This window comes from Podarcis vaucheri (genome assembly GCF_965113315.1).
Source record: "Podarcis vaucheri genome assembly, chromosome: 2".
Classification (NCBI taxonomy): domain Eukaryota; kingdom Metazoa; phylum Chordata; class Lepidosauria; order Squamata; family Lacertidae; genus Podarcis; species Podarcis vaucheri.
The window spans coordinates 57,259,691-57,280,887 of record NC_138760.1 but is presented as its reverse complement, the minus strand read 5'-3'; the positions used below and the strand labels follow the sequence as shown (position 1 = coordinate 57,280,887).

General features: G+C 40.2%; 1 long non-coding RNA gene across 2 annotated transcripts; it reads right to left on the bottom strand.

Annotated features, from left to right (window-relative positions):
* Positions 1 to 3,972: 3,972 nt before the first annotated feature.
* LOC309527045 lies at positions 3,973 to 21,172 on the bottom strand. 2 transcript variants are annotated; one of them, XR_014217073.1, is made up of 3 exons: positions 20,253 to 21,172; positions 13,874 to 15,472; positions 13,359 to 13,612 (listed from the first exon to the last, which is right to left on the bottom strand). It is a non-coding gene; the product is annotated as an uncharacterized lncRNA (long non-coding RNA). The 2 variants fall into 2 exon arrangements; XR_014217072.1 differs by lacking the exons at positions 13,359 to 13,612; positions 13,874 to 15,472 and adding an exon at positions 3,973 to 4,936.
* Positions 21,173 to 21,197: the final 25 nt, after the last annotated feature.

Sequence of the window (21,197 nt, the reverse complement as noted above, 5' to 3'; positions counted from 1 at the left end):
CTGCATTATTAGCAGCATCCTTCTCCTTGTCCCTTGAGTGCTTTTCCTTCCCTCCCCACTTAAAACGTGGTTACAAAGCACGGATCAACATGGATCCTCAGGATTTTTGCATTGGGCTACTCCAAACTCACTGTCAGATCACATGTCTGTGGCCACAGCATGAACCACAAAATCATACATCCAATGTTTCGCTTAGAATATTTTTTTTCTTGTTTTCCTCCTCTAAAAACTACGTGCGTGTTATGGTCGGGTGCGTGTTATAGAGCGAAAAATACGGTAATTAATAGCAAAAAGCTAAAATAAAAAAGACCAAATTGTAATCCAAATTCAAATTATTAATTTTTCCAGGCTCCCCATAGTCTGGACCTCTAAAGCATATCTCCAAATACTGAGTCCTGCATGGATGAACCTTTGGTCTGATCCAGCACGGCTTCTCTTTTACTCATACATAGTGAATGTCAGGGAAAATGTTGAATTGCAGCTTAGCTATAATTGATTGTTTGTCAAACATAAACATACAGTTAAGCCAGCAACTACTGCTAAGGCGCCTTCCTTGATATGAGCAATGTGGTGTGGGGAGATCTGCTATGATGTGCTGCTCTTTCTGGGGGTGGGGGTGGGATGGGCAGCACAGATTTAGGGAACACCTGCCTATACTTCTTGCTCAGTGTCCTCAACTTTTACTGTTATGTTCAGCAGGAGAATATGGCCATAATCTATTCATCCCCTCTCAATTCACAACATCCATTTTTGCTACTTAAAGCAGGGGGGTGTCACAGTAATTGCCAGGATGTTGTGAATGTGCTGAATCACAGGAGATTGCAAAAGCATTAGTCACTTCTTGTTTGCCAGAGAAGCAAGTAAGTTGAGGCTTCCAAGCCAACAGCACAGCCAGGTGGATTGCATTGCAATAAGATCGTTCAATGTTGCCAGCAACAGCCAAGAAGAAACTTCATTTGAATGTTTCTTACATAGAAAGGTTGCTGTTGTGATCAGGCTGCTCTCGACTTTTTTTCTAGGTCTCCCTGCATCTCCAGTGCATGAAGCATGCCTTTATTTATTGTGTCATTTCTGGAAATTAGATCATTCGTGCCTCAAGGCAAAGACTGTGGCTGCAATCTAATGAAAGTTAGCCATGCTGAAATTCTGTTGAAATCAACGGCACGAAAGCATTTTAACTATGCAGTTTAATTCCAGTTATTTCAATGAGACTTAAGCACACCTAATTTTCTCTGGATTAAACCCCACGGTTTATGTTATTATACTACACACTATACTATAAATGCAGAAATATAATGCCCAATAACCATATATTGCTAATGAGTAGTACTACATGTATTTTAATGGCCTTGAGTAGCCAAAATACTGTGATTATGATTTTGGAATGATCTATGATATTATGTGTGCAACAGGCAAAACAGGCACATGCTCAGAAAGAAATCAACAAGATATAAATTGTATTAATTGAACTTGATGCGCAACCATCAATGAGGCAAGGTAAACCATATCAGAACATACGGTAAACATTAAACAATGTACACATCTAATAGAACATGGGAAATAAATGATACATAATGTAGAAGCCAAATCTACCAAAAAAATTAAAATATGTAATTAAGATGCACCAGGATTTTCAGTGTTTAGATTATCATTACCAATGGTTTGACAGTGATAAACAACTAGCTGGCCTTCATTAATAATAATAATAATAATAATAATAATAATAATAATAATAATACATTTTATTTATATCCCGCCCTCCCCAGCCAAAGCCGGGCTCAGGGCGGCTAACAACAATAAAACAGTACAACAGTACTGTGTGAAAATGTCTTCTGTAAAATGTCTTTTGTAAAATTACAACAACAACAACAACTTCTTCTTTATGGGGAGCTCCCAATCATAGTTAACATTCCACTGTATAATAGCAATTATAATTTATAAATTTCAAAGATGTTCTGGTTAATGGGACTGTTTGGTCTCTGTGTTAATATGCACAATGTTTATATGTAAACTGTCATAAAAGCTAAGGATATTGCAAGAATTGGAGTATGGTTGCAAGAGCAACAATTGTTTCATGTATTGTGCTTTAACAACCCTCAGCATCAGCCACTCATCCTTTGACAGTTTGGGAACAATTAATCCTAAATTTTGAATGCAGTTATAGGGATATGGTGTGCAATGTATACGGCAAGTTAATCAATGTTTTGCGAGGACACTGGATATTTTTGAATGCAGTGGGGGATCGTTTTAGGTGAACATAAGTGGGGTGAAATCTGGGATTCCATGCCACAGAAATCAACTTCAGCATACCTCTGGAAAAACTATACATTAGTAGTTCAGAATCACAGTAGAGCTGTCTCACATGATTGCAGGAGGATTCCAGAACTACTGACTAAATTGTGAGAGTAAGGGGACACAGGTCTGAAGTGACAAGGGAAATGTCAACAATTTTGACATGTTGGGTGGACTGTACTCCTCAACTGCTCTTGTTTGAATGTAATAGTGTAAGCGTTCAATCTAAAGGCCTGCAGGTGTACTTGATCACTGCAGCACAGCTGGCCATTGTGCAAAAGTGGAGGACTTCATACCTGGATGTGTGGTACGGCAATGTATGGAAGATAGTGATGGCTGAACGAGTGACACATCACGTGAGAGTCTCAAGGAGCAAGGAAGCTCCAGACAAATTTTACACCATTTCATCGCCATTTGTTTGTATCATCATTTATTTTTATGCTGCCTTTCCACCACATTCAAGGTGGCTTACGACATGAAAATGCAACAAAATTTAAGTGATCATAAGCAATAAAAATAAGAAAGCATCTCTTTTAAATAAATATATATTTTTTGGAATTTAGAAAAAGGAAAACAGACATTATTATCAAATTCCTTTTATGTTGTTGTCAAAAGTAAAGTCAATCTAGATAAAACACAAACCACAACAAAAAAGGAAAAAAGGAAAGGAAAATAGAGAAAAGAGGAGATAGAGAAAAAGAGAAAGAGGAAGAAAAAGAGAAGGAATAATGGGAGAAGAAGACGAAAGCAAAATAAAGAACTTCTGATTCCTTGTCTATCAGCTATTTGTAAATGTTTTCAATGAAAATATTTCAACAATCCCCATATTAAGGTCTAACAAATCTTGTTTAATAAAGATACAAAAAATTAATACCGAGAACAGCAAAAAGTAAGCATCCCCCAAATTAAATATTGAGCCCAACGAAAACTCCAAAATAACACTGGTGATTGCCTGGAGAGCATTTTATTGCATCTGCTACACTGCACAAAGTGCTTACTTTCATGTCTATAGCCACACACTGACATTTTGTTTGTTTGTTTTAATTTACCGTATTTTTCCGTGTATAAGACTAGGGTTTTTTTTTACTAAAAATAATTTCAACAAGGGGGGTTTAGTCTTATACACAGAGGCAATCTCCCCCCATTTTCTAAATTTTGAGCCCCCCAAAATACATGGGGGCGTATTATACATGAAAAAATATGGTAATTGCACCTCTTGTTTGTCATTTTCTAGTTTGATAAACAAAGCATTTTGAAAATAAAAGAGAGAGAGAGAACGAGCAGGGTTGTAGCGGATCTGCAATAATGAGTCAATGTGCCCATTCAGGTTGCTGGGGTAGGAGGAGGACCATGTGGTGCACCAATTGGAGCATAGGATTGGTCCCACCAGTGCACACCTATAGGCCTGATCTCCCTCCCTCCCTCCCACCCACCCTGCCCCATCCGCACTCAGGTAAGAAACAGTGACACCAATGTCAGGAGGTCAGCTCTGGACATGCCCCAGTACTGGATCAGGAAGACTTGGGTTCAAACCTGGCTATTCAGCAATGAAGCTCATTGCGCTGGTCACTCTCTCAGCCAAACCTACCTCTAAGTGTAGCCACATAGGGGGATATGCTATTTGTCTCCTGGACCTCCTTGGTGTGTAGAAAATGGAATAAATACATAAAACAACTTGCAGCAGGCAAGAAAGTCTATTTATTTACATCTACCTGTCTGTTACATTGCAGCTATGTTGTGTATAGTTAAAAAGACAATGTTTATTAGTTCTTACACACAAAATGTAATAAATAATAATACTGCTTAATTTTTGGTCAGAATGTTCTTATACACTTGGAGCATGACTTGGGCGTGATTTCCAAGCAAGATGAGTGAAAATGGTGCATGAATGCATTTCAATATATGTCATAGGATGCTGTTATTATTCTAGAGCAGGGGTCAGCAAACTTTTTCAGCAGGGGGGGGGGCGGTCCACTGTCCCTCAGACCTTGTGGAGGGACAGGAGTATATTTTGAAAAAGAAAAAAGAATGAATTCCTATGCAAATAACCCAGAGATGCATTTTGAATAAAAGCACACATTCTACTCATGTAAAAACACTCTGATTCCCGGACCATTTGCAGACCGGATTTAGAAGGCAATTGGGCTTGATCCAGCCCCCGGGCCTTAGTTTGCCTACCCATGTTCTAGAGGGTCCTCCAAAGCAGAATGCTTGCTTAGATAACTGAAGGGCCTCTGAATGAGAGTTTTAAAGGCAAATTTCAAGAGCAGCCAGCAGTGCCCTCTAACTGCTGCTAGAAGTCTACAACTTCTATCATCCTTGACCACTGGCTATGGTGGCTGATGGGAATTATAGTCCAGCAACAAGTGGAAGGTGCCATGTGGGCCACCTCTGTTCAATTTAAACACAGTCTGCTATTCAGTTGTATGGAAGCAATAGTCACATACCGTATATACTCGTGTATAAACCGACTTTTTCAGCACATTTTTTATGCTGAAAAAGCTCCCCTTGGCTTATACTCAAGTGAGGGTCCCTTTCAGGCTGCTCCTTCCTCCTCCTCCGCCTTCGCCACTGTCAGTGACGGTGTCAGAGGAATGAGCAGTGTTATTCCAAGTGGCTCAAAGATGAAATTGCAATGCAGCACCTAAAATGCAAAGTAAACATGCATTAGATTGTGCTCTAAGTTACCAGAGTCATCTGATTTCTTGCACAATCATCATCTATCCTACATACATTGTAGCAAAGCACTGAACCCCAAACTGCTGCTGTATCCGAGGACTGGATCCTGCAGATTAATTATCCTCCCAAACATTGTTCAGGATTGAAAGGGAGCAGAAATCATGTATTGAACAGCTAGCTACTAATTACACTTTCATGTTAAGCCCCCAAATCAAATTGGTACTCTGAACTTGTCTTCTTTGTATAAACATCAGTAATTCCTGAGTTCAGTGCTAAATGCTCTAGGTAATAATTATCATCATATGTGGTTAAAATTAGTCAGACCTCATCACTGGCAAGTTCAAAGCAAGTTATTTTTCATAATTGTTTTCTGGCTGGGCTACTTCTGCTACTAAGGTTCAGAAGGAAGAATCAGGAAACAGAGTGAAGCTCCAGGACAGCTTTAACATTTGATATGAGGCTGTAATGGATCAACATCAAAAGGTTCTCTTTTTTCATTTGAAATGCTTTACCAAACATTTATCAGGCTGAGAACAGACTCTTTTGTGGAATAGTCAACAATTTTCTTGTTCCATGTATGGTTGGAAACATCACAAGAAGATCTTGACATTTAATAGGATGGCTTTTCTGCCTATGGTTTCAGCCAAAATCAAGATGGGAAGAATTAGGTGGATTTTTCCGAGCCTCAAAACGTTTCTTCACTCATATGATACAGTGACATGTTTCATACTTGTGTGCCAATAGCCCAAAATGAGATGCACAACTCATTCTATTATAATGTGTACAAGACCATAATGACAGTCTGTGAAGTTGCATAAGAGTAGCACAGGACAACCACTCTGGCCAAGAGAACCCTAGTTATAGTCTGGATTCCTCCAACAAAGAGAAAGGTTGAGGAGAAGCCATAACTCAGTGGTAGACCACATGCTCTGGATTGCAGAAGATGGCATGTTCCATCCCTTGCCTCTCCAGTTAAAGCATTAGGTAGCAGGTGATATGAAAGACCACTGCAGGAGATCCCTCATTAAAATTTATTGTAACATGCACAGTGCACACATTTTCCACAGTGTCAAAAGACTGTGTAGTGTGAGAAGTTTTTATGCAGTTGGGCACATGGGATATAAGAAGGAGTTAGGTAGTTCCTTAAAAAGAACAAGAAATACATGAGGAAAGATCAAAATATATAGAAAATGAAGCTGAGTACTTGTTACTTTCAAATATTCATAACACATACTAATAGTACATTATGAGACTACTTGACTAGTCAAAGGCATTTATTGACTCATATTGAACTCCAATTAAACAGTTTGTGTAGGTATGCAGCCATTACACACCACTACAAAACAAACAAAATTACACAGCTGTGCCATAGTCCTTTCACAGTATGCTGAACATGTTGATATTTGTTTTGAGGTTGGAGGGGCTTTGTGTGGAAAGGGAGTCTCAGTACCCCACTATAGGTCAAGGAAGAAAGATAATTTAGTCCCCCAAATAATTGGGGGCATCCCCCTAGTCCTCCTTCGTCCCCCCAAGACGCCTCTTTTTTCTTGTTCTTTCATTGTCCTGACTTCCCCCCTTTCTGTTGTTTCCCGCCTTTCCTTCCCTTTTCTTTTTCTGTTAAATCTTATTTTCTTTCCCCTCTTTTATCTGGCCATGCCACAACTAGGAAATGGACACCAATAGCTACTCCAAAGTTGTTCTCTTTCATGTTCTCTTTCCCCAGTAGGTGGATCAGGTGTTCTTGATAAGCCAGTAAAGTTCTCCTTGAAGGACAACATAAGCAATATCTAAGATTGTATGATCCTGTTCACCCTACTTGTTTCCATACGATATAGGATTTTGATTGACCAACCAGTACAGCATCTAGGTCCAAGCCAATGCCTGACTATTCATATCCTTGAGGATAGCTCTACTGATTCCGCAGAATGCCAAGTAGGTTGCAATCTATGGAGCGTAGTATTAAAAACATGAGAACAAAAGAAGGACCCTGCTGAAAGGCACCAAAGGTTTATCTGGGTCATCATTCTACTTCCCACAGTGGTTAACCAGATACCTTCAGGAAACCCACAAACAGGACATGAGCGCAATAGCCCTGTTCTCCAGCAACTTGTGTTCAGAAGTAGGATGCCTGGCAGTGCTTCTGACCCTATAGCTATCCTCACCAGCAGCCAATGATAGCTGTATCCTCCATAAAGGTATTATTATTATTATTATTATTATTATTATTATTATTATTATTATTATTCCAAAATGTATGTTGAAACCACTACAACTGCTGAAATAAAAGCAAGAGTTGGTGCTAAAGTTATTGACGTGAGGCATAATTTCAGAGCAGTTATGGGGCTACTGGTCTTGAAACTAGCAATTTGAAGTTGTACATTGTAATTATATAAGTGAGAAAAGTGTTAGCCTTGAATGCCAAAAGTAATAATTTGATATTCAGGGCTGCACTGATTGCTACAGACTGTATCCCAAGGAATATAGTAGCAATTCCTGTTTAATCAAATTCAGAAGGGTTTTTTTTTTTATATAAGATATAAAAAATCAACCAATCATCTGTAATTAAGGTTTTTAATATGCAAGTCCTTTGATGTTGTGTCATCTTGGAAACATAAAACAAGCATTTGTCTCCTTTTTATAGAATCTGATGAATGAATATGAAGGGAGGGTAGATCTCCAGAGAGATACGTTTAAAAGCATCTGGTGTTTTGACTTTTTAAAAAAGCAACAGTACTGGCAAGAAATCTTAAAACGGGTGCTTGTAGAAGTGAATTAATATGTCAGCAGCTCACATGTTGATGGGAAAGCTTTGACACATTTGGAAGATCCCTTTATTTTTCCCCCAGTTCCAGCTTTCATGCTTGTAAGAATTTCCCCAGGACATTTTAATTAATTCTGATTAGCAACACCCCCTTAGGAGCTAGTATGTGTCATTAAATCAGTCTCACAAGGACATAGAACAACAACTATTGTTCTTCTGCTGAGAAGCCTCTCCTAGTAGGGGTTCGGTATCTGGGGTTCTCCAACTCCATGTAGCGAGGAAGTCCCAGACGTTTTTATTCCTGTACCGTTCGCCCCCACCCCAAAAATTATTTTTTATCACTTCAGACCCTTTATGATCCAACAGTGGCCTGGCAGTCTTGCCATTGGGGCCCTTTCTGAGGTTGGGGCCCTCAACAGAGGCCCCATCCTGCTGACTCTTGATGGTAGCACTGCATGCATTGTCTCCCTTGTCTTGGCAGAAGATTCTGTCTCGTTCTCTCTTTCTTCCCCTCCTTTTCCTTTCCACCAGCATCTTTGTTTTCTGTTCCACTGCATACAGTGTTTTCTGTTCTACATGTTCAGCAAAATCATGCCAAAGGCTCTTTCTGGGATTTGACCGTTTCAATCTGAAGTTGAGAAAGGTCATTTTTTAAATGTTTCCCCACATTACAAAATACTTTCTCAACATAGAAAACTGGGGGGGGGGGGGACACATCTCCAATGTCTGTCTGTCTATCAATCGATCGAGCTATCTATCATCTATTAAAAATAAGGAGCTGTGGCTGGGGAAAAAGAAATGATTAAAAGGAAGAAGAAACCCGCAACAGTGATTGTACAAAATACATTGAAACAATTAAGATCTGTTAAAAAAAATAATCAGTACAAAAAAGTAAGATAGGATTGATTACAGCATTGAAAAAAACAACCATACATTTGCAAGGAAACGATCTCTCAGAAGGTAATCAAAGGTGCCCAGTACCTTCAAAACATATTCCATTTTTTCCTCTTCCTCCCATCTTTTCATATATGTTTTACCGATTTTGCTATGAGTGTGCCATGATTCCACATTTTTTCCTAGTCATTCCCTTCCAGGTGGTATTATGGAAGTCTCCAGTATTTTACATGAAGAACCCTAGCATCTGTGACCATATAGGATGTTAACTCTCTGTTATTTCTTAAAAAGAATTATTTGTAAATATAACCAAAAAAAGAAAGGGAAAAACTTTTGCCAGGAGACATTGGGAATAAAAATATTTCATCAGTCCTAATTAAATATATATAGATTAATATAGGCAGACCATATATCCAAATAGGTCTCTATTTGAGATTGACTACAGTACTATGAACAGAAATGACAATGAGATCTTCAAACCGGATTGGTAGTTGGTGGGTGTTTGTCCTTCCAACCTTGTAATAGAAGTCTCTTACCCATCACAAGAGCTTGCAAAGACCACTTTTGCTGTCCATCCATTAGTCCCCACACCACAGGAATATAATTTAAGAGTGCATGAACATCAGCACATATCAAGGATTTGTCTAAACCAAGTTAATATGAACAATAATTTATTGCCTGAAAGATGACACCACGGAACATGCCAGCATCATGTGCCTCAAAAAGGTGCTTTTACGACACCAGTATTGATCTGAACCAGTCAATTGCTTCCTATAGAGACATTCTGTCATTTTGTTGGCTTTTACAATTTATAAGTCAGAAAGAAGAATAGTAGCTGTAGTGGTATGAATATAAGACCTCAAGATCTTCACTGATGCTCTTCTAATTTCTCCCCCAAAACATTTTAGACAGTGGGCAATCCCACAATATATGAGAAGGGAAAATGTAGTATAACAATCATATTCAAAGAAAAGTTTTGTACATTGGGTTGTAGCCAGTGCTAGTCCTACTCAGATTAGACCAGGGGTCTGCAACCTTTAAGACAAAAAGAACCACTTGGACCCGTTTTCGAAGAAAAAACAAACTGGGAGCCGCAAAACCATTGCGACATTTAAAACAAATATATCTCCAGAGCCGCGATCTGACAGCGGGCGGGAAGGTGACGTCGGGACGGTGCATGACTAATGCACGCACCGCCCCCATGCGACGTCACAGCCAGTACAGTGCCCGCCACAGTGGGGAGTGTCGGGGCGCACAATGTGCCTCCTCCCCTCGCTAGTATCTGCCCCGGTGCCGCGGCAAAGGTGTAAAAGAGCCACATGCGGCTCCGGAGCCGCGGGTTGCAGACCCCTGGATTAGACCTATTGACCTTAATAAACATTATTAATTTAGGCTTATTCATTTCAGTGGGTCTACTTTGAGTAAAACGAAGTTGGATGCAATCCATTGTCGCACAAACTCTCCTAGCTGGCATGGGAATGTTGTCTACTATGCCTTGAGCCCATCAAACCCTTTTACAGTTTACTTGCTCCATTTTGGAGCCATATTCTAAAAGCAACGTGTAGGTTTTAGAAATAATATGTTTATCCTTATTTAACTATATTTCCCTCAAAACTATTCTCCCAACTGAACATTAAATTTTACCCAAGGCAGTCAGGTGTGTCAAGTGCATTCTAATTTGAAAATATTTGGGTTAATCCCAACCCAAAGTTGGTCGGGTTTAACTCATTTCATTTATTTTTCAGTACTATTGTATCATGCACCCTTTTTTCTTGTATCAGCTGGGATTATTTCAATGTACTAATTTTATATATCAAGGGAACGGTTGCTGTTTTTGTTTGTTTGTTTAGTAACTCCCTTTATGGTTTGAAGTAACCAGCGACCTCTACTGCCTTTGCATGTCTACTCAAAGTTAATTCCCATTAAGTTCAATATGACTTGTTCCCATGTAAGTGTGCGCAGGGTTGTTGTGTTAATGATCTTTATCAGTAGCTGCATTTTTCAAAATGTGTCTGTTGACAACACAATTTTTCTTGACATCAGCCCAGATCTACTTATCTACCATTTCCTCGTAGAAATCCCCCGCTTGCAATATTTATGAAATCATGCTGGCATTCAAACATGTGGGGTGGGGGTGGAAATGACTGTACAATAAGGGACTTTTTATCGTTTGAAAAATACAACTCTATTCCCTGGAAGCAAGCCAGGCTTAATGTGCAATGTTCTTCTGTCATGTTATAATTAGAACTTACACTTACACTGAAGTTTAATTTCCAGAGTTTTATTGGAGTGGTGGAAAGAACAGTGGGTGGGTGGGAATCAAACAAATTCTGTAGTTTTAAATGTTCAAAGCGTTTCATGGGAGGTGGTTGTAGAAGAGACAGAAAACCCATTAGTCGTTAATAAGACTCGAGAGCAGATTTATTAGGTATTACTTATGCATTCTCCCCTTGCTCATGACTCAAATGCACAGACATTCTGAGGGCTTCTTCTCTTCTCTTCTCTTCTCTTCTCTTCTCTTCTCTTCTCTTCTCTTCTCTTCTCTTCCACATTCACTATTACATTGTTTGGGGTAAACTTGGTCTGAGGACATATGACATGATGCAGCCACCCTGCTGAAGCTAAGCAGGTCTGGGCCTAGTTGGTGCTAGATGGAAGACAGCCTTAGAAACCCCATGGATGTTGCCCTGGGCTCCATGATGGAAGAACAACAGGGTATAATAAATGGGCAAGTGCTTATTGGGTTTTTAGAAGGTGCCTTCCTCCCCTGCACACCCAATGCAGGCAAACTGGTGGCGCTACTCTAAACCTGCGTCAGACACAAGATTCCTTCACTGAGATTTTAGAATACAGTGGTACCTTGGGTTAAGTACTTAATTCGTTCCGGAGGTCTGTACTTAACCTAAAACTGTTCTTAACCTGAAGCACCACTTTAGCTAATGGGGCCTCCTGCTACTGCCGTGCCGCCGGAGCACGATTTCTGTTCTTATCCTGAAGCAACGTTCTTAACCTGAAGCACTATTTCCGGGTTAGCGGAGTCTGTAACCTGAAGCGTATGTAACCCGAGGTACCACTGTATATGAATCAGTTTGATAACAAGTCAGATTATTAGAGCATCTATTCTAGCCCAATATTGACTTTCTTTGCTATAGAAAGAGCCCAAAAGGCTGTTAAGGTCCCGTTTTAATAAAAAATGGTCATGATCGAGAGCCTTCTTTCTGTCTCACTATCACATTTAGTAAGTACTTAAGTAAGGTCCTGCTCAGTGACTGACCTAGGTCTCTGGAACTCTTTTCTGAGAGAGGTCTGGCTTTCCATACTTCCAATGATCTTCTGCCAGAAAGCAAATTTATTTTTTCTTTAGACAGACCTTTTGTCTTCTTTTAGCTATTGTAACTATGTTGCTGTCACTTAAACGGTTGTTGCATTTGTTGGTTTTATTTATTTGTTTTGCCTGCCTTGTTTTTAAGCTTTGGTTCTTATTTTGCAGTGAACCTTGGACAACATTTGATGGATATGTGGGGTACAAATTTAACACATACACATAAATTTTACAAAATTATTCAAAGTCTGGATTCCAGTTTTGCCTCTTTAAGAACATCTATCCTTCTCATCCTTTTCTTCTCCCTTGTTTATTGGCAATAAGACATTTAATTTATTTGACTGATATGCAATGCAGCCCTGTGTTTGTTTACTCATAAGGAAATCCCGTTGAATTCAATGGAGCTTATTTTCAAGAAAGTGTGCACAAAACTTCAACTGGTGACTCAGCTCAGCTGTTTGACCTCATGCTTCCTACCGACTGTTTCAGAATGTTGGTGCTGTTATAGTATTATTATTATTATTATTATTATTATTATTATTATTATTATTATTAGTTTGTGTGTGTACACACTTATAGTTCTCTTTCAAGGAAGCCAAGGCAATGTACGTGTGGTTCATTCATTGCATTGCACCAGGATTTCTGCTCAGCAAACAAGGAAATACAGCTGATACAAAATTAACAATTAAAATTACTGCCTCTTCTATTTAGAGATGATGTTGAAGCCAAAAAGGCTGTTAAAGTGTGATGCTTCATTATAAAAGTAAAAATGCGTAATTATCTGATTTTTCTCTGATCTTGTCTTGATATTTTATTCTTTCTGGATATAAATATAATTAGAGAGATAAATTGCCTGTGGTTTTCTTCCCTTCTTCCCTCCCTCTTCAACAACTCAAGACTCCAGAAGCATTTTCAAAGTTTAAATGTACTCTGTTTTGCTTGCCCTATCCTTTCTGCTGTAGCTTGAAAGCTCTTGATCTAAACAGCTAATGTTCCGAAGCTTCTTTCTGCACAAGTGACAACTAGTTGGTAGAGATCCATGTGATGGGCCTCATTCACAGCATTTCTGTGTTCAGATGATGTTGTCAAGTGCAGGGCCAGATTTAGGTTTGTTGAGGCCCTAAGCTACTGAAGGTAATGAGGCCCTTTATACGTCCAGCTGTCCTTTGTCAACAACAAATTGTCGCTGTTTTTCATGTTGAATTTTTGCTATATGGTAATTTATGGACCTAATAGGTATCTAAAGCCATTTGCACATAACCAAATATGCATTTTATCCAAGTAATTTGTTTTTTATCTTATATTTTGGAAATGTACATTCAGGTTTATTTCCTTTAATTTTGGGGGGGGACCCCAAGAGAGTGGGGCCCTATGCTATACCTTGTTTAGCTTATACGTAAATTCGGCACTGGTCAAGTGTAAATGGGCAAGGTCTGTAATAAACTGGGGTAGCAATATTGGCAATGTATACCCTCCTGTTCAGATTCAGCAAGTGGATGTGATGGGCTACAAAGTCAACTCCAAAACTAGTATGAAGAGTTTCTCACAATCGCTTTCAACTTCCAGTGGAGTTACCATCACTTTCGATTTAACCAAGGAAGAAGCCAGACCTGAAATAAAGCACATCTGGATGGTGTACATGAAAACTTGGAGATGTGGGCAAACTACCGTATTTTTCGCTCTATAAGACGCACCAGACCACAAGACGCACCTAGTTTTTGGAGGAGGAAAACAAGGGGAAAAAATATTCTTAATCTCAGAAGCCAGAAAAGCAAGAGGGATCACTGTGCAGTGAAAGCAGCAATCCCTCTTGCTGTTCTGGCTTCTGGGATAGCTACGCAGCCTGCATTCGCTCCATAAGACGCGCACACATTTCCCCTTAATTTTTAGGAGGGAAAAAGTGAGTCTTATAGAGCAAAAAACACGGTAACATCCATTTAAAAAGCACTCTTCTAGCAAGCAGTGTTTCGGAGAAAAAGCAATTCTTAATTTTTGAAATCCACACACATATTTACATGGCATTTCAGAATAGAGAACAACTAAAAATGTGCAGATCAATTCATTTCAACGGTTATCTGTTAGAAAAAGTTACGGGTAGCTTCAAGATCCATACCAAAAATCATCTCTGACCTGTGAATCCCCAAGTCAACATCTTGAAACAAAATGTCTGCCTCTGCAGAGACAGCCAAATGACAAGAACTTCCTCCTCCAGCTTCATTTAGCTATTCCTCACCATAGTCTTTTATGCTTGGGAATGGTAGATGACCTTAAAACGTATGGCTTCATGTGCCAATTCTGACCCAATTCCAATGGCTAGGTGGGAAATAGAATAAAATTTATCAGGAGCTAAAATGCAGTTAACAATGTAGGTGTCAAAACCCATTTCCTATATAAGACAAATTCCAACAGGATCTCTTGGATATTACTTCAAAGCACTGAATCAACCATCATAGATAAGTGGAGGGTGATTGCGCCCCACAAGAAGTTCATTAAACATTTGACAAACACACCTCAAAGTCATCAAACAAGTGAGATCCCAGACAAAAGGAAGGTTAGTAATTAAAGTAAACCTATGCCCCTCAAGGATCTGTCATTGAACAGATAACTCTTTTTTAAAAAAAGGGCTGTTGTTCAAAGCAAATAAGAGTAATGTTGCCCCCTCAAAAAAAAGAATAGTGCTCCCTTTGGTGGGGAGAGTCCAACACCTTTCACTGTGAGATTGCAATCTGTTCCCCTGCCGCCTCTGGCTGCCAGCACATATTGCACAGTGCTTGTTAAGGGAGGGGTCATGTTGTGCATCAAATTGTGAATGCCTCCTTCAAAGCAGCTTGCTACAGTGCAATACACCCCTTCTCTTGACAACCTTCAAGAGATGGGGAGCTTTCCAATCTGCATGTTGCTGCAGAGTGCCTCCTCAAACTGGCTGCTGGCAAAAGCGGCGGTGCGAGAAATGTGCCACGCATATTGGGGCCGATTGTCTCCTCCCAAGCGGCGCCAACCATTTGAAAGGAGGTGAACATTATTAAATGTTGGCCATTCTTCACCTGCAGCTCAAATAGGGATTGAAACGAAGTCTTCCTAAAGAAGACTAACCTTATGTTCTTCTAGCTAAGTGTTCTCCTGTAGAGAGCAATCACTCATCTTAAGTTAAACGCAGCCAAGGAGTGAAATAGGAGGGCTCTTAATTGTGCAGCGCAAGGCTATTCTCTATTTATTTATTTCTTTGATGTCAGTTTTCACATCCCACACACATGTAAATTCAAAGATTTACAATTAATTATCTCATGCTTAAAATATAGACAATTAATCACACCAGGATTAGTACATCCATAGTTACAGCTTCATTTATGTTTATATTGATTCCATTGCAAAAGGAATGGCATTCGTCTCTCCATGTCGAAAAATCTCTTGTTGGTTGTATCCTTGTCTCAGCAAACTGTTTGTAACTTGTGGTTTCATTTGCTCTTGTTATGTCCCATCTTATTTTCTTCTAGATGTCTGGTATAGAACAGAATATGTGGCACCTGCAACAAAATGTTGCAGCTTCAAGGGTTGTTCAGGATTCCAATCACTCTCATCTCTACAGTCAGCATTCCATGGGCACCGAGTGTGGTTAGAACCCTTTGGGATGTTTTGGAGGTCTCCCCACCATTGAGGGTTTTTATTTTTTATTTCTGCAGCAAATCCAGAGCAGTCAGCCACCTTCCCTCACCGCAGCTCTGCCCTACCCCATCCTGGTCTGAACAAGCAGCAGCAGCACCACAGCTGGAGGAGTGAAGCCTCAGCAGTACCCCACCTCATGTGTCATGTCTGGGCAAAAATTAGGTTTTCCCCAAGCCTGCTGCTATTTCTTAAGGTTCCATTTTGACTACATTATCGTGCCATGATGGCTACATCATGGCACCATTTTGATTACATTAGCACTAATAGCCTGAGCAATAAGAATAGAGCAAATGATGATGGATAGGATAGGATAGGATAGGATAGGATAGGATAGGATACCTTTGAGAACTAGTTACAGATAGGTAGCCGTGTTGGTCTGCCATAGTCAAAATAAAAAAATTCCTTCCAGTAGCACCTTAAAGACCAACTAAGTTAGTTCTTGGTATGAGCTTTCGTGTATCTGAAGAAGTGTTCATGCACACAAAAGCTCATACCAAGAACTAACTTAGTTGGTCTTTAAGGTGCTACTGGAAGGAATTTTTTTACTTTGAGAACTATTTCACGCATGCATGTACACCCTTGATTGTTCTATACTTTACTCCTGGTGGTAGCAGAACGTGTGATTTTGCTCCACTGAAAATCTTTGCACCTGCCATGGCATTAAAGTTCTGCCTGCTGTGTTAAATCTCTGATGGACCCTTCATATATATACAGCTTATATACATGCATTGATGCTGCCATCATGTACGAAGATCCATTTTTACCACTAACCTCCTCTCGCCACCTACAACCCTTTCGTGCGCAAATAGCTACAATCACAAGAGTGGCATATACAGGAGAGGGACTGGACTGGGCACACAATGTTCTTCTGTGTACAATCACATTGTTCCATAGAGTAAAAAAACAAAACACAACAGTGCAAGTTTTGAATCTTGCACATTGCATTCTTCATGCTTCAGCCGTTGTTTCCTAGCTTGGGGTAGGGGTGGGGGGTGGGGAGAGAAACAGATGTGTCTCACTAAAAAGAAAGGGGTGGGGTGGAAAACCTTCCCAACTTTCTGTGCACATGGACCTTTCATTTTATGAAAACAGTCAAGCTGCAACCACAAGATTTCACAGATAAGAGAAAAAATGTGGATTGTACTTAATTCAATATTATAAAGAAATACTCTTATGGGGAGACGGCAAGCTGAGCCAAAGCCAGACCAAGACTGCTGACTGATCTGAAAAATGTGAATATTTTTCACACTGGGACACCACATCTCATAATGCTCCATGTGTGCTATAGTATATAATTATGAAATGTTTGCATTAAGTAACTTGGGTGCCTAAATACAGATGTTCCTTATTGACATTAATTGGACATGACATATCTTTGGCCTGCTTTATAGCAGTCATCAAAGCATGCATTTCCATTTTGCCATATATATTCTAAAGGAGCTCTGTTCCATATCGACCTTATTAACAGTGAAAAACATTAGTGCCGCAGCTATCTGTCATATATTTCAGTTAAAAATGCAATTGGTTCACTTTGAAGAGGGTATTTGTTGGGAATTGACCGCAAACATTAATATTTGTTTCTTCCCCCCCCCCAGAAACTTTTCTTCTCTCTCTCTCTCTCTCTCTCTCTCTCTCTCTCTCTCTCTCTCTCTTTTACTAGGTATCTTGATGCTTATTATGGCTTAATTATTTTTACTGTTCACAATAAAAGAAACATGAAAGCATCATGTCTCCCTAACTGCAGAGACTTCAATGGCATTTTGTTAAACATTTCAATAGTAATAGCTACCTTTAGGGTGATCTGGGCCCGGTTCATAAGTTGATCCTCTGGTCAAAAAAGGAGGGGGAATATTTTTTCCCAATTCCCCACACCATTCCCAAGGATTGCCCAACTCCCAGGAGCAGGTTTTTGATGGTTACAATGGGCTGCTAGGGGAAAGGAGAGACAGAAACCCCCATGCTACATCCTTGAATTTGATTCCATTTGCAAAAGAAAAGTTAGGACCTAAGGCTATGAGTTGGGTCTAGCTGCATCTAGTTCCCATTGAAATCCATGGGGCTTAAGTGATGACTGACTTTTCCCATTGATGTCAATGGGATTCATGAGCAACTGACTTAGAGCACAGAATAAGTTGCATTGACTTCAGTGAGGTCTTTTCTAGGTCTATTTCCCCAGGTATAGGATTGCAGTCTTAGGGCAGGAGTCTCTCTAGTGGACTTCTGTGCATGGACTTCTCCTAGTGCAAAAAGGTTTTCCTCACCTCCTCTGGTTGTGAGATCTGAAATTGCCTTGGGGAAGGGGAGCATGAGAGAACCCCCAGAACAGTGTGCTGGGGGGAGGAGCTCCATCTGGCAAGTGGAAAAAAACTTGCCATAGTGCTATGCTGAATGCCACCCAGTCTGTATCCAATCCAACTCTACATTTTCACTTTAGATTTACACTGGCATAATGCAAAATGCCATTTTTTGCAATGTCACGCAGAGCTGTTATGATATGTTAGCTTCTATGGCAATCTAGTCAACCCAGCTACAAAGCTGGTCAATCAGTTCATTTAACATTAAACTGAGGCAGCAGCTTTGGATGAATCCAGTTCAAAAGCACGAGTAGTGGTGAAACTGAGATCTGGAAATAAAGTGCAGTGGCTCAGAAGGCAGGGATTTTTCAGTGGTGGCACCATGTTTATGCAACTCCCAGTACAGATCTGGATGTACTCCATATGATAATACTGTTTATTTTCACAGGTCTCCAGGGTCTAGCAGGAGTGGCCCTATTTATCTAAGCGCATCACTGATTGCCATATGCATATTTTTGCATATTGCAAAAAAATGGCTTTAATTTCACTTTGTGGAATGCAACAACCCTATTTTCATCAGAGAAATATTGGAAGGTATGGAATAACACAGCACCCAAAATGGCTTCCATGCTCTCATGGGAAAAAATGGGATGCCTCGTTTTTGGGGGGACATCCCGGGTATGTTATTGTAAAGATTATAGTTAAATAATGCATTGGAAGCCCTTTGGACACTTGAAAGCACTATATACATGTTAAGTATTATTATTAACTTTACAAGTCACAGAGCTGCTTTGTAGACAGTGCCTACCTTGATGTGCTTTATTTTATTAAACCAAATAACTTATATTTCATGTACTTTTATAGTGCATGCAGCAAAGCAATGAAGCACCTATTCAATCAGCTAGGTAGGTGTTTAATACATGCATTCCTTGCCTTCTGCCTAACTAAGCTCCTCAAAGCGACTTAGCAAAGTGTGCCTGTTGCTCTTACATTAATTAACCTGGTCTGCTTTGCTGCTCTTCAGCAGCCTCAGGGGGGCTGGCTGTTCATCAGGCAGTCAGCGATGACTCTGCCCTCCTGACGCCCCTAGAAAACGGCAAAAGCCAGGCAGCTACCTGCTGTCCCTTCATCAGCAGCTTTGAAACGGCAGGCCCTGGGGATCAATGAGCAGCTTTCCAGCGCCTGCTGCGAATGAGGCAAACTTGAAGTAATTGAGAAGGGTTGCAATCCAGACACATTCTTTGAGCAGATCCAAAGGGCTGCACATACCAAATTCTACGTCTGCTCTTTCCTATTTTATTTTATTCAGATAAATGTAACCCTCTTTGCAGTACAGAGGGTTCCAAATGTCTAATAAAAATAACCCTTAAGTTGCATTTGACCTCCGCTATTCCATATTTCATACTGTTTTAAAAAAAACACAACTCCTAATATTTTTCAAAGGGCTTTGCTATCCACAGGGCGGTGGGGTGGGGGCTTGGGGGAGCGAGCTGCTGCTGTTCAAATGAAAAAAGGTCAAAACACCCGGCTGGGTGTGTGTGTGAAACGGAGTCACCCGCTTCCCTGAAATGTGGCAACAATTTATATATCTAAAAAGTTTATTTTTACAATGTTCTTGGTGGAGGAGAATCATCTGGAGGACGTTTTTAAAACAAATCCTAATTTTGAAAGCGTAAGAATCTTTGGGGATGAAATATGGATGTACTCATTTGTTCCAAAACTGTTTCTCCCTCCCGCATGTTTAATAAATGGCAAGATATTGTGGCTTGGTGTTTTCAGACTCAGGCTTGCGTGATGTGCCCTTGAGGGCATCGGTTCAAATCCTTCTGCTGTGATAAGGGGGAGCTGATGGTTGGGAGTAAGGGGAGGGGCTATAGCTCAGAGGAGGAACAAATGTGTTGCATGCAGAAGGTCCTGGGTTTAATTTTAATTTTCAGTTTAAAAGAGTCTCGGGTAGTAAGACCAGCAGCTATGACTTCCTGATGCCTTGACAGTCAGAGCACCTATAAACTGAGACCAACAGACCAGTGGACTGACTCAAAGTAGTCCAATTTCTGCTGGACACAGAATAAGAGCCTGTTCAGTGTAGTGGTTAGAGTGTTGGACTAGGACCTGGGAGACCAGGGTTCTAATCTCCACTCAGCTATGACACTCAGTGGGTGACCTTCAGCCAGAACTTTCTCCTCAGCCTAGCAAACCTCACTGAATTATTGTGAGGATAAAATGAGGAGGCAGAAAACCATGCATGGTACGTTGAGCTCCTTGGAGGAAAGGTAGGATAGAGATGTAATAATAATAATAACAATAACAACAACATTTGGCATTAAGGTGGAAATGAACAGGTTACCTGCAAAGGAGGAAGAAAAATCTCCACAATCTGCCTTATTTTCTCCTCAGAAAGATATCCAGGAATTGCTTGCAGCTCCTTCTTCCTAAACTTGCCTGGATAAGAAAACTGGCTCCAAGTATTCAGTCTCGGGCTTTGTAGATGTTTCTTCATCAATTCATCTTCACAGTGAACATTTCCACAGCCGCCTCCAATGCTCTGAGGTACCAAAGGAAGGTTATTCAGCAAGGTTATTTGATAATCTCCCAGGCGATATTTGCAACAATTCCCCTGGATGCATTCTTTCCCCTCCTCAATAGATCTCCTGGGAGAAAAGAGTGTGTCCAGATAAGCTTGATGGTAATGGAGTCGAACAATGTCCCTGAGGTCATGATAATAATAATAATAATAATAATAATAATAATAATAGCTGTGGCTTTGGAGTCCAAAATCTGCTTCCTTGAATAAATAAGCTGCCTTTGCCCATCTGAGAATGAATTTTGCCAGGGAAATTTCTACAGTTTAAGCATATCTACCTTCTCTTCTGAACACAGTATTTGGTTTAGCTCTGCTTTAATATCCTGTTTTGCCTTGAAACAAACACTACTGTGTTGGCTCAGGTCTTCTCTCCCCGTCCAACAGTGAAGGCGGCAGGATGGGAACGGCTTTTGTTTTGGAAAGTCATGCTTTCACAGTACGTTGGGAAAGCAGCCCGAGAGCAAGCGATCCATTGGATCCTACAAAAACGACGGCCGTGTAATTCAATTCCATAATGCCGCGAGTTGTCTCTGTATCCCCTTAACAGACTTGGCAGAATGAGGACAATACCACAAGGGCCTCCAGGTCACTATCTGTGTGAATCATAAAGGATTATGCCAAAACCTTGTCTAAAGAATAAGTCTTGGAAAAAATTACTCAAGAGTTCCAGATGTTAAAATATCTGGGTGTGTTTGCTTTGTGTGTCAG